This window comes from Rhodnius prolixus, unplaced genomic scaffold (genome assembly GCF_049639745.1).
Source record: "Rhodnius prolixus isolate KJV_2025 unplaced genomic scaffold, Rpr scaffold_3, whole genome shotgun sequence".
In the NCBI taxonomy this organism is placed as follows: Eukaryota; Metazoa; Arthropoda; class Insecta; order Hemiptera; family Reduviidae; genus Rhodnius; species Rhodnius prolixus.
Genome location: NW_027411603.1, coordinates 13400210 through 13414078, shown reverse-complemented (window position 1 = coordinate 13414078; position 13869 = coordinate 13400210). Strand labels below are relative to the sequence as shown.

At 34.4% G+C, this 13869-nt stretch overlaps 1 protein-coding gene across 3 annotated transcripts in view; it reads left to right on the top strand.

Annotated features, from left to right (window-relative positions):
* Positions 1–4056: 4056 nt before the first annotated feature.
* LOC141453824 (acetylcholinesterase-like) overlaps positions 4057–13869 on the top strand; it is a 114574-nt gene continuing 104761 nt past the window's right edge. For all 3 annotated transcript variants that reach the window (XM_074127472.1, XM_074127474.1, XM_074127473.1), the window contains exons 1-2: positions 4057–4235; positions 6089–6350. The gene's annotated coding sequence lies outside the window, so the exon portion shown is untranslated. The remainder of the gene's footprint in view (positions 4236–6088; positions 6351–13869) is intronic.

Sequence of the window (13869 nt, the reverse complement as noted above, 5' to 3'; positions counted from 1 at the left end):
GATGCACTTACTTTTTGAGTTCCAGATTTCAGTCGGTGGGTAGAATTAGTTCTTTTAAGAAAGAAAAGCCTCATTTGCATCTGTACTGAATAGGTTCGGATGCCTGAGGACAATTTATGGGTTACGGTTCAAATGTAATAAGTTCATTTGATAAAAATCACAAAAACTTGCGGAATACATCAGTACCAGACACCCTTTCATCATTCACAGCTATTCTGTATATCAAATCGTAATATAATAGGAAATTTTAGTTTCTTCCCTCTAAAGCATAAATATCCAAGTTGGAGACATTCAATTTCCCTTAAACTTCAGCTGCTAGGTATCCACGAAATGCTACCACGCCTTTTTCAACTACGGAAGAGCGCTAAGATTACAAAAACAGCGAATCTAGCGAAAACAACCAACCCAACTTTCAGCGCCCGAAGGAGGATGGTAGGGAGAAATGGGCCTCTTGATTGAGGAAAATAAAGGAGATTTGTTAACAAGTGGAACTTCCAATAACGAAGATAATTGAAACCCAGAAGTATAGATAACAACATAAGCATAAGAATCGAAACCTTTGTACTGACAACCTTTGAACTGAAACAGAACTTCCATGTTTGTTCCGGAGGAAATCTGAGGCAATCTGAGCAAAGCTTCTCCCTAAGTTTGAGGGCCCCTTCAAATTCGTACAGTTAAGCCCCTCAGAAGACTGTTAACTAGGTGACAAATGGATAAGAAACGCTTGCTCTTGGCATTCCATCAACCTGAAGCTGTTCAACCTAAAGGACATACAGGATATTGCTCTTAAGAAGGAGGATATTGTACTTTTCAAACAGTGGTAGGGAAATTTTCTACCGCTAGGAGGTAGAGTGATCTATCGGGAGTGAGGAGAAACTATGGACTCTACTTCCGCGTCAGGGAGTATAACCTATAATTTTTAACTACCATGTGATTTAGTGTGCGTTGCAAAATTTAACTGATTTAGTCAGGTTGAAACTTAATGCATGCTCAATCATTTGAAAACACGATTTAGTTGCGAGCAAAAAGTGTACAGTGAACAAATAGAAATAGTTAATTATAGTTTAACTATTCCTATTATTTAAGTAACAAATCCATGGGATATACATTAGGCAAGAAAGAGTTAATTAGAAATCTATTTTCTAATTGAAGGACCCGCAAACTCTAGATCCTTCTAAACTCATCTGCTTTTGTAGTTCTTTCCGCAACTGCCTTTTCAGGGTGAGTAAAGAAAAATAATACAGTACAACACAAAAGTTGTATGAAAGGATTATACTTTGAAAGAACTGGTAAGATTTATATTTTAGTATTCTTTAAAGTAAAACAACCGGAAATGCAGAATTTTGTTTCATCCTAGTAACAGCTTTGTTTACTTGATAGATCAGTGTCATCTACAAATCAAACTATGGTCTAGAAAGTCTAGTACATCACACACAATGTGTTGTATCAAATTACACTGTATGAGATTCTCACATACAGAAATGCGATTTGGTTAGGCCACTAACTACGCTCCTGTTACAGTGACACGAAAGATTCTCTAGCACTCATGAACAGAGTGAGGAAGAAGAGTTCAATACGCAAGAATCTTTTATGCTTAGACTAGAAAAGAAAGAAATGGAAGAAACTATAGATACATAAATACAAATAAAAGTAAAAAAAGATAGGGCTGGGTTTTGCCGCCAAAATGACTAGCAAGTACATACTCGTATATGTTAGCCTGAATAGATACTAAAGTCAATAAGGTTTTTTATATTTTTTGTATAGCTCTTAATGTAAAAAATGAAATACTTATGGGTGAAGAGTAAATAAAAATTAAGGATGAAGAACCCGCGGCGGGACAGTCGACTGCCAAAAAAGATAGGGCTAGGTTTTGCCGCCAAAATGACGGTAGCGAGTACATATGTATATGTTAGCCTGAATAGATACTGTAGTCAATAAGGTTTTTTAATATTTTTTTTGTATAGCTGTTAATGTAAAAAATAAAATACCCACGAGTGAAGAGTAAATTAAAATTAAGGTTGAAGAACCCGTGGCGGGACGGTCGACGCTGGGTCAAACTCTTCTGGGTACAGCCTGCATCCCTTTAGTAATGCAGTTATTCTTGCCTCGATTTTAATGTTGTCCATATTAATCGTATCTTAAACCTCGCGAATCCAGTTGTAATCTATTTGTGGAATGGAAATTGAATGTTGCATCAAAAGTCAGAAAATTTATAATGCGTCTTAATGAACTCACAAAACTTGTTCATAACGCTATATCAGTCTTTGTTCCACTTTACATTTTCTAGTTTATTGTTATATTGTTCATTTATAATTTTTTTTTTGTATTCTTAAAAAGTTTCCTTTTTTTAGACGCCTTTTGATGTGACTAGATAATATCTTTTTCATTTAGAAGAGGTTCATTAAATTTCTTTTTTTTTCTCCCTTTGACAGCTTAATATCCTGTCTGAGAATGAAAGTATGGGTGGAAAGTAAAACTCTAAATATTTGTTATTTATTTATTGGGTCTTTTAAATGATTCGTAAGGAGCGTACACCATAATTAACAAATCATAATAAACGAGAATCACTTTCTAATCATATTAGTTAAGGGTAACTTTTAATGAAATTTACTAACCAAATATTTTCTACCCATTTTAACAATTTTGGGAAATTCTTAAACTTCGATCATTAAGTTTCCTCTATATCAATGAATGGAATAGTTGAAATTCATAGTACATAAAATAGGCGCAATCCTACTTGACAATATATGCCACCATAATGAATCTTATCTTGAAAGACTAAGGATAAACCTAAGCAACAATCTCATACTAAAAAGTCCTTTTGTCTACACTCTAAACTAAGGCTTTTCTTAGACAAAAAGCTACGTTAGCCTTTCCTTCAACAGGGAAACATGAGTAACCACTTCTTTACGATCTTGGCTCCCTAACAATTTCTTATTACGCATCAGCCATATGCCTGAAGAGTTATTGGACACATGCTGCGAAAGATTTTCTTAAAAAATTGGGTCACTCTACTGAATTTTAGAAATTGTGGACAAAATTCGTAATGAAAAAAAATGTATTTTTCGGAAAAGTAATCCCTTATTGAATATTTGTTTCAATTTTCAATTTTTTGCAAATCTCTCAAAAGTGTGTAGAAGCATTAAGTGTATTATGTGTCACTTTAATCTTAGATTAGGCTACAAGAGCGTCATACGTACTTTTCTCTTAATTTTCTTTTACTTTAATTAGATTAAAATTCAGACCAGTGGTTCGTAGATTGAAGAAAACAAATCTCTTACTTCTGTGTGAAAATCTGTGTGTGAAAGTCGACAGATTTTTTAAAATTATTTTAATTTAAGTGTTCCTGTTCTTTAAAAGTGGGGTGTGCCAGTGCTGGCCAGAATTTCGCAGACTTGCAGTGCGTTTTCCCTTGCGTTATCAGTTAATCGAATGGTTTTCCAGCCTTTATCTACTTTTTTCTTGTCTACGAAATTCTTTGTGATAATCTAATGGTGAGAAATTAAAACAATATCTGATAGTACTATTGTATTATTGTAATAATTTTCGAACATTACGTGGCGATCCAATAACCAGTTTCACTTACTGGGAATGTTGGATGTTGTTGGAAACACCTTTGAAATACCTGTTTATGATGCCCACCCAGAAAAGGTTTAGAAAAAAAAAATTTAAAGAAAGATTTAGGGATTTGTAAAGTTATACATTAGCGTGAGAGTAATTTTATAAATTTCACTTTAATCTCCAGTTTCGATAGATTCATTTATGTCACAATTTAATTTATGCCACTGCACAATTTAAGATTACAGACCAATAGAAGAACCTACAGATAATATAAAACTGGAATTTTCTGCTAGCCTCTGAATGATGCTGAAGAGGAAGTACAGTATCCAGATCAAATGATCTTGTCCTGAACATAAAAAAAAAGTTTTTTCCCCTTGTTTATGTATTAACAAAAATTTCAAAAACGAAAACATGTAAAAACTATGAACTGATTGGCAGACAGAGATGTGCGGGATGACTCCATATCGAGGAGGCTCCTAGAAGAGATTATTCACTCAGCGAGATGCCGATGATGACCGATGAATTAGTTGGTTAGATGGCGTGGAGGTAGATGCCGATCCCTGGTAGGTATTCGAGTTCGGAGGTGGCAGATGCAGTCAGAGAAGTCTGGTGGACTTTGTTGCAGGATACTTAGATTCCACGTAGGTTGTTGCGTCAATTAAAATAATTTAAAGGTTAGTGGTTAGAGTTAGTTTCTCATAAAATGATTGCAACATATTTATTAATCTTTTGCCATTTGTTTATTCAGAAATAAATATAACAAGGGCGGGGGTACCGCAGGGGAGTATACTTGGCCCCGTTCTCTACACAGTATAAACATCAGACATAACTGTACAACCCTCTACACTACTCTGTACATATGCGGACGACACAGCCATACTAGCTACAAGTACACATCCTTCATCAGCTTCATACAAGTTACAGACACATTTACATAAAATAGAATCCTGGAAGTGGCTGATTAAAATGAACCCACAGAAGTGCCAGCATGCCACGTTTACTCTCCGGCGGGGCTCCTGTCCACCTGTCCTCTTCAACAGCAATCCTCTTCCTTATACAGATCTGGTGCGCTACCTTGGGCTCTACATAGACAAACGACTCACGTGGAACCCACACACTAGACTTAAAAGACAAGCAATGACAAAACGTGCGAAACTTCTTTACAGACTACTTGGACGACGCTCCAAATTGCCCTTAGAACTCAAACGTTTAACATACAACACTATCCTTAAACCTATGTGGACTTACGGACTAGAGCTGTGGGTTTCAGCCAAACCTACAAACATACGGACTGTACAAACATTTCAATCAAAACTACTCCGACATATAGTTGACGCTCCTTTCTACGTGACTAACCTCACTCTTCAAAACGACCTCAACATCCCCTTCGTACACCAACTCGCTAAGACTAAATACCAAAAATTCCACTCTACTCTCTCGACTACTCTCTCTTGTACTGTCTCTCACTTCTTCTGACATCCCTAACACTCCTCGCCGACTGAATCGCCAGTGGCCCCGCGCCTTCCTTGAGGTCTGAAGGCCTAAACGCCATATTTTCCTATCTCTCCTCTCTCCTCCTCGTATTCTCCTTCTCCAATTCTCCTCACTCCTACAGAGAGTGCTACCACTGGGTAGTTTCTCTCCTCCTGCACCAGTTCATTATACTCTTCACATTTACTTATTGTATACTGTATACAGATAGTAAATTACAAAATAAATTAAAAAAAATAAATGAATAAAATAAATAAATACAACAGAACTATTATTCGAAACATTTTTGAGGAAAATGGGAGGTATGTGGAAAGACATTACTTTTTATTTTCATTCTTCCCGGCTATGTTGGTGGCACCGATTGTGGCAGTATAATCACTTATACTGAACGTAATTTAAGGCACAGTTCAGCAGATAATTTTACTAAACTGAGTAAAATTAAACAAAGCCACTCAGCCACTAATACTATATCTCTTTCAGACATTCATTGTCAATCTCTGTTGACTAAGGGAACCCAAACCTTTCTGCACATTCTGATACCATTTTAATCAAGGCTTATTACAATTCAGGATGCTGCTATAAAGCTCTTTTTGGGACTTATCATTTCCATTCGATACAAGTGTCCTTGTCTTCGCAGTCCTTTTTGATTTTATTTTATGGTTGTATTTTATGAAACAACTCATTCTGGTACCTGCATTAGTTTTAAATATCCTGGAATCTTTTCCTTGTGCTATCACGCTTGTAGAGCTGACACATTTCCGCTGGCGGATCAGTTTCAATGTGTATCTGAGCTCTCTTTTGGATCAGAACAAAATAGATAATTGATACGATCTTAAGCCAAATTAAATGTCAAATTGAGGAAAAATTAAATTTTTAATGAAAATTTAATTATATATTTCTAATACAATTTACAATTATTAAGTCAAATGCATGATTGTGGAATTAAAGGGAAAAGTATTAAATTTTGTTTATACATGTGTGTGTGTGTATATAGTACGAAAATAGGCTTAATACTTGTGTTGGTGTTGCGGTACAGGAAAGAAGGCTGTATAGCCTACGAAGCGAGAGAGAGAGAGGCAGAGAAGCAGATACATAATTAGTTTAAAGAGTGCGCCGGTGTGGTGGTTTGGCGCGGGGGGCATGCGCCCTACAGGGCCCCATTGGCACATTGCAGCAGTGGCTCACTAGGGACCAGCGGTACACCAGTCTTGCAGTCTGCCCGTCCTCACAACGACACCACAACGACAACTATACCACTCTTGTATTATTAAGGCCTGCTCCAGTACGCATCTTAACACGTGAGTTAACCTCTACGCAATTCTCTAAGTATTCTTTTTTATTTACAAAAAAGTACATTAATATACAATATATATATATTTTTTCTATATGAATAAATATTTATTTCAATTGTTATCTTATGGGGTAGTATTTAGAGATAGAAAAAGCTTAAAAGTAAAATAAAATTTTTCTTTTTTATTTTGTTACTACTTTAAGGAATTATTATAAAAATATTTATTAAAAAATAAATAAATAATTAAAAAAAATAAAATACTATGAGGGAAAGCAATTGTGGTGGCACCTGCGAGGTCAATAAAGGTCACACTCCCCACCTTCGTTCAACTGTTAACCCGTCTTGGTTGGTATCCTAGCAACCGACTCCTGCTTCTTAACACTCTAATCACTATCTGACATCCCCTCCGCACTTCAAAAACCGACTATCTACTTTCGCACCTTTATAGTAAATGTGCCTGTTGGGGAGGAATCGAAAGAAAGGGGGGGGCTACCAGTTTAGTGGGCAATGGTTCCGAAACAGAGAAACCAAGAGTAATTTGGGTTATACAGCGAAGCAGTAGCTAATTAAAAAAAAAAGTTTTGATTTACAAGCTTATGTTACTGTTATAAGCATTAAACCTGCTGTCTACCGACAATAGATTAAAGTAGGAGGGGAAGGATTTAACTAAATTTCTGTAGTAAGCAGAAAGTAAAGATAAAAAAAACAAGCAGAGAAAATGGTGGAGAATTTTATACCGCTAGATTGGGGGACCATGCTCTGCAAAAAAAGGCTATTGTAGGCTTTATCTCTTATCTGCTAACCTTGCATCTTCACCCATAATCTTCTTTTTCCAAGATTAAATCTGGCTTGTGTCCATAGTTCCCTTCCCTTCACTTCCCACCAAGATCTTTCTCAGTCTGAGTTCATACTTCACCCTGACCTTCACAGCGGAGCAAAACCTCCTTCTCAAATTTATCTTAACCGAGATCTAAGTAGAAATTTTCTTCAACAATCTTATTAATATAACCTTCTTCTAGTTCTTAATATTTTCTCTCTCTGTCTTTCTTATTCAAGATTCATCTTTCTTACTGTCGCTTTGAATATTCACATAAATAAATAAATAAATATATATGTAACATATATTCAAATGTGTTACATTCAATCAAAAGCAAATTACCTCCTCCGTTTAACCATCCAACGTCTTAGTATGCGCTGTTCCATGATTCACCATAGGGATAAAAATTTTGGAGTGAAACTCTTATTTCCTTCTGCGTCACAAATGTTTAGAAAAAAATGGCACTACCCTAAAAGAGTTCTGAGATAACCACTGGCAGACTTCATGCTTATCTTAGCATTTTGCCGAACTATTCGTTTTGTGAAGGTTATTTCTAATCGTTACAGAATTAATATGTGTAGCAGGGAAGAAATTAGCTCAGTGGTTAGGGTAAAAATGGATTCCAACGCGAAGATCCCGGGTTCGAATCCAACTGCTGGCACTTTGATTTTCTCTTTGTATGAGATTTTTAAAGCTCTCTATCTGATGTTGTACGGTATTGTCTTTAACGAGAAAGCACTGTCCGGAGTTCGAAAAAAGCTTCGTACACCAATGTCCTCAAATGTTTCCTTAAAAAAAAAAAAAAAAATCTGCAGCTAAATTCTGAGTTGGGATTTTAATCTTCTAAGTAATTAAACAAACAATTTGTACTCTTATTCTCCTCTTACCTTCCAGCAAGAGATTGATCCAAAAGGTTCTCACCAAAAACTAAAGTGTCGACTTGCTCCTAAATATCTCGCCAACTTCAATTGATCGGATTTGATTTTTTTTATTCTATGATCAGATATTAGTACTCAGTATTGGGGGGAAAAAAATCTGAAAAAGAAGAATAGGAAAAGATACTACCTGGCACAACAAATTTAGTTTGGGTAACTGCAGAAGACATGGTCGCGAATGAAAGACATGAATTGAAACTGCCACAAAGCATTTATAAACTCAACTAATTAAAGATTTCGATTCGGTTACTGCGTTGCAAATTCTTATGTGCTAAAAATAATAGAATATTTTAGGTTTAATTTTGTTAACTGTATTCTCAAGTAGAGAACGGCGAAATTTGTTCATTTCTACTCGTGTCAAAAATAATTATAAACTTACGTCATTTAGCATTCTTAAAAATGGTGATTTTTGATCCACCGTAGCACATAACTTTCAAGTATTTTATTAATAAATATTTATAAAGGAAAAACAAAATTATCGGCTAAAAATTCGCTGCTCTAAGCAACATCAATTTGTTTGCAATGTTTATTCCAGACAAATTGGATTTGAATGAATTCTGGAAAAAATATGATGTTGATTTGAATGGTTTCGCGGTATCGGCATTGTTACTGCTGGTCTACTGTGCAGTCAGTCCAGAGTAATTTGTTCATTTGTAGGAAGGCTTAATTCCCTCCAATGTATATTGGGATTTCTTGAAATACTATTTCTGTTTGCCACGATTCTCTCGATAACTACTTAAGCTGACTTCTCAAAATTCGCATGTCTTTTTATTTGTAACTTTTTAGGAAACTGTAAAAATTGATTTTCCGAGTATCTCTGATATAGACCTTTCAAATGACTTTCTTTTGATTTTGATTTTTGAGGGACGTTACTTCAGGTAATGCTTTGTAAAGTATTGCCTATTTTTTCATGCTGGCTTTGCTTCCAACTTCCAAATTAGTGGCTTTGACGGAGACGGATAGCAGACATAGTTTATTTTAAAGTTCTCATATTAAACATTAAATAAAATCTTAGGTCTAGACCGAACGTAGCTGTTCGGGGAACATTGATAATATTGTCATAAATGTACACACATCGTTCTATTGCCTCAATAATTTGAAAATAAATTCAGTGGATATTCAATCAAAAGAAATTTATCATAGACTACTCAGAGAATTACAATAAGGGCACATCGAATTTCCTAAGCTTGATTTTATTTATAAGTGGACGAATCTTCAGAGTATTGTATTGTAAGAAGTAGTTTCATTGAAGTTAGCAAACACAGAAATTGCCCTCCAAACAGTAGACTATACTGCAACAAGGCTGATATGCGGGTCAGCTAACTCCTTCAAACTAGATTGTAATAATGTGTGTTCACAGAATTGGAGCCTCTAATTGTCTTCTATTTCCGTTACTTTATTATTTTAGTTCTCAAATTATACACAAAAGTTTAAAATGTTTATTTAGTAGAAATACAATTTTTAGATTTACTATATACCTACAAAATTAGGACCGTCTAGTGGTCATGAAGCGTGGCTGTGTAAGTGGGAGGTCCTCAGTTTGAATCCCGGTAATGCTACTTTTTATTTCTGGAAAAAATGTTAAAAGTGATTCCGCCCCTTCGACAACACCTAATTGATAGTTGGACGTTAAGCCTAGTCTGAAAAATAGACGTCTTTACTTTCTTAATATTACTTTGCAAACATTTATTTTTTGATCTAAAAACCAAACATTACAATTAACACTAAAATTTATAATTATCTAGGTTTTGGAAGTATCACACTTCGGAAGTATTTCCTGCAATCCATTTGCGAACACATATCCTAACTGCAGAGCAGTATTTGTAAATATAGTTAAATAGTGGCTAATAAATATTGGATTATTATTATTAAATAGTGGATTTTGAAAATTCTCTTTGATCTCTTAGCATAAAATTACTGGCATAATTAACGGAACTTCAAGTTTTTCGGTCAATTTGTCTTCTCCCAGTAATATTCAAAATCCTTGAAAACTTAAAAAATCCTTCAGTCAGTTTGGATTGAGAAAAACACTGGTATTTTGAATAGAAACAGTACTGTACGGAAGCCCCTCAGACAAGGTTTGACATCTCGCGTTACGGTGCCAGTCATTCATAAATCATCCTCACTGACTGATTTTTGCCAAGTCGTTCACGGGTCTTTTTTTTCCTTACTTTCTTGTGAAAGCAAGAGTTCTACAAGGAAGTATTTTGGGGACCTATTCTATACACAGTTTAAGTTGCTGTTCTTCCTAGTACAGTAACTTCGACCGTCACTGATGATTTTGTTACTCTCTTTTCCCATCCCGAACTTATCTTTGTTTCTAGACATCTTCAAGGTCAACTTCCCTTGATGGAAAAATAGAGCACAAAGTGAAAGGTGAATGGACAGAAATGTATTCAAACATCTTTATTCTCCGACACGCTGTCTGCCGTGGGTTTAAATTAAATAATACGTTGCTTTCCACTTCCTTAGGTTACATATAACGACTAGCTTAAAATATTGATACTAGAGTAAAAAGAATGGAAACCAACATGCAATTACCAATGCTATCTAGACAACTCGACAAATGATCTAAACGTACTTACAAAACAAACTTACTTTATACTTCCTATATTTTGGGATTCCGCTAAGCATTTCATTCCTTACAAAATTTAATCTTTAAGATCCAAAATCTTATGAAAATCACAAATGCTCTCAAATAATAAATAAAATTCACTTCTATATCAGTCAAAAACTTCAAAATCAAAATCAATTACTATTATGTAATTTATATTTAAGCTGTTCACAACAAAAAAGTTATATATCGCTGATAAATATAAAAAAACACTTTCAGAAAGTTATAAAGTTATCTCTTTGTAGCTCACACATCAGATCTGCAAGAAGCCAACAACCTAAATACTCGTACGGTGCCATTTGCAGCGTCGCTTCTGGCTAAAAAATATTTACCAGACTGTTTAAATCTTCCTGACGCAAACAGAGGGATCCCTAGATAATTAAAGGAACTAACTATTTCTATCCTCTCACTTTTATAAATAAGATTTGGAAATTTAGAAATTCTCCTCCTTTATGAAATGGAAGTATAACAGTTTTTCTAGGATTGACAACCAATATTTTAAAGTGCAATATTCTTCCAAGATGTGCAGACATGATTGAGCTTTATGCCAAAATTGATGCAAAAATTGCCATATCATCCGCATAGAGAGTCATTATTAGGTCTTTATATTTATTAATATTGATTCCTCTGGCCCATTGGCGGTGAAGTATTCAACTATATCCGAAATGAACAACGAAAATAAAGTAGGGCTTAAAATTTCACCCTGTAACACCCTCCTAGTAACTAAAATTTCATCAGAGACAGAGGGCTCACCAGAGATAACAAAGGATGCCAAGGAATACATTTTACTGAGAAACCTAATAACTTTTGCATTGACACCAATTTGAGCTAATTTAAACCACAATTTTGAATGATCAACAGTATCAAAGACCCTCTTTAAATCAATATTCCAAAAACCTTTCTCTTCTTCAGTCTCTCAACTGTACTTAACGGCCGATATTAAACTAAAGACCGCATCAGCAGAACCTCTGCCCTTTCGAAACCCCATATGCTCTTCCGATATGAGATTTCTAGCTTCTGCCCAATTAACAAGTCTGTTGTACATAATACTAGTAAGCAGTCCAATTCTGGGGTAAGGCTAAGACTCATTAGGGTTTCTAATTTAAATATTAATCATTCTAAAATTTTAAACCTCAAGAAAAATTAATCCAATAAGGTTGGAGAAGTTCGGAAAAAAAAAGGCGCTTAGTTTAATAAATTTTGCGTGATAAGATGATACTTGCTGACATTTATTTAGTTATCATGTTAGACTTTTAAAAATATCATCACAATTTTTAAAAATCGTAGGGAAAAAAACATTTTTTTCAAAATATATATAAGTTGGGCGCAAGTCAAGATTTACAATAATTTTACTAGTATTTTTCGTCCATTATTATTATTTATTCCATATGAGGGGAACTTTATTTGTAAGCACATGGTACATAAATGTTAGTAGGTCAAGTTACTTGCCAATCTTTTTAAGGACAAAAATTATTTTTCTCTTTACTTGATTTTATGCGTGGTTTTCCTTAAAGGTTGAAGTATTTTGATCTATATTTTTCGTAGTACAAAATAAAAGGTGTAAGTAAAAGTTTAGGCGTTTTTTTTTTTCTACCTACTTGTGAAAACAAATTACTTTAGTGTGCTAAGGTAGGAATATAAACCTTTCTGTAAAAATAAAGAAAATTACGAACCCGTAAAAACTTGTTATAAAATAAGAGTTTTTTTTAAAAAAAAAAATAGCTTGACAATTTACGTGGTTAGTAACAATTTTAATAGCAAATATTTTATGAACAAAAAAAAAAGTTCTGGAATTCCTAAAATGGGGTTGGTTGATAGTATTTATTTGTAGTCCAATCAACAGCCTAACTGTACAAACTGTTTTCTTATCAGTTTAAACAATCACAATGATTCTCGAACTTCTGGCAACTCGATCGGGCCGGTCCTTTGGCTAGAAGTTTGGCGTCCATCGCTCCACCACCACTACCAACCCGACCGTCTATTTGATGAAGCCTAGTTACAGGAGTACGAGTTTTGGGTATTCATAAATTTCATTGAGATGTACTCCACTCATACAGGCGCACACAGATACAAACACAAATGTAGATGTGTACGTGAAGACATTCACGTTTGTTAATGAGTTTACTACAGTTTCGATAACCAACAGTCGCTGAGTTTTCATCTCACCTTACCATTCCACTTAACTTTCATCCACCCAAACATGTTTAGATTTTACATGCAGCCAAACAAAATATTATAAAACTTCGTATACGTTATTTTTTTTTTCCTCAGAAATGTAATTATGACATTTTTATGATTCGAACTTGCTTTACGTTTATCAGCGTATGAGTTTACAATGTAATAAAATTACTTTTTTACTTTATCTTACTTCTAGTTAGATGTACTAGGATAGTGTCAAATTTCCGTAATCGAAAAAAGAAATAGTCCAAAAAACGAAAAGCTGCGGCAATTTCTAACTGGTGTTCCGTTTCAGTACCATTGTTCTATTCGGTGGTACTTTCTTGTGATTTAAATGTAGCTCCACACATAATCTTAAAAATGACATATTTAAGAATATTCGTGCAGTCCTCTTTTATTTGAAACATTTCTCTCGCTAGATAATTTTTTTTTTTCAAGACAGTTTTTCCTGAAATGGCTCTTTATTTGGGAACCACTGTCGAGTCTCATATTGATTACTAATTTAAATTTTCTACAATTTTATTTTTTTGAAGCGAAATGAACACCTTTTGTTGACGACTTTTGACAGACGAAAAGTTGCCACGATGTGCTCCTTAAAACAGGAGCCCAGGATTCCCTAGAAATACTTAAATGAGCATTTTATTTTTTTTATTCTAGAAATATATATCGTTTTTTTTTTTCAATTTTAATGATACGTATGCTTTCTTTATTTCTTTTTTTTTTAACTTTTTTTTTTATTAAATAACATAAACAATAATATAGCATTATATTGTGGACGGATGATTCATAATTTATGTGTTGGGAGGCAGCCCGGCGTTTATAGTCTGGCAATCACAATGGCAGCAATACAAATTAAATTATTGTTTTTATGTGTTCGCTGTGTAGTAGAATTACTTCTATAAAAAAAACATCGTAAAAAGATGCAAGTAAAAGAAGAGAGAGTGAGAGAGACTGAAGTAAAACAGAAAGAGGAAAGAGAAGA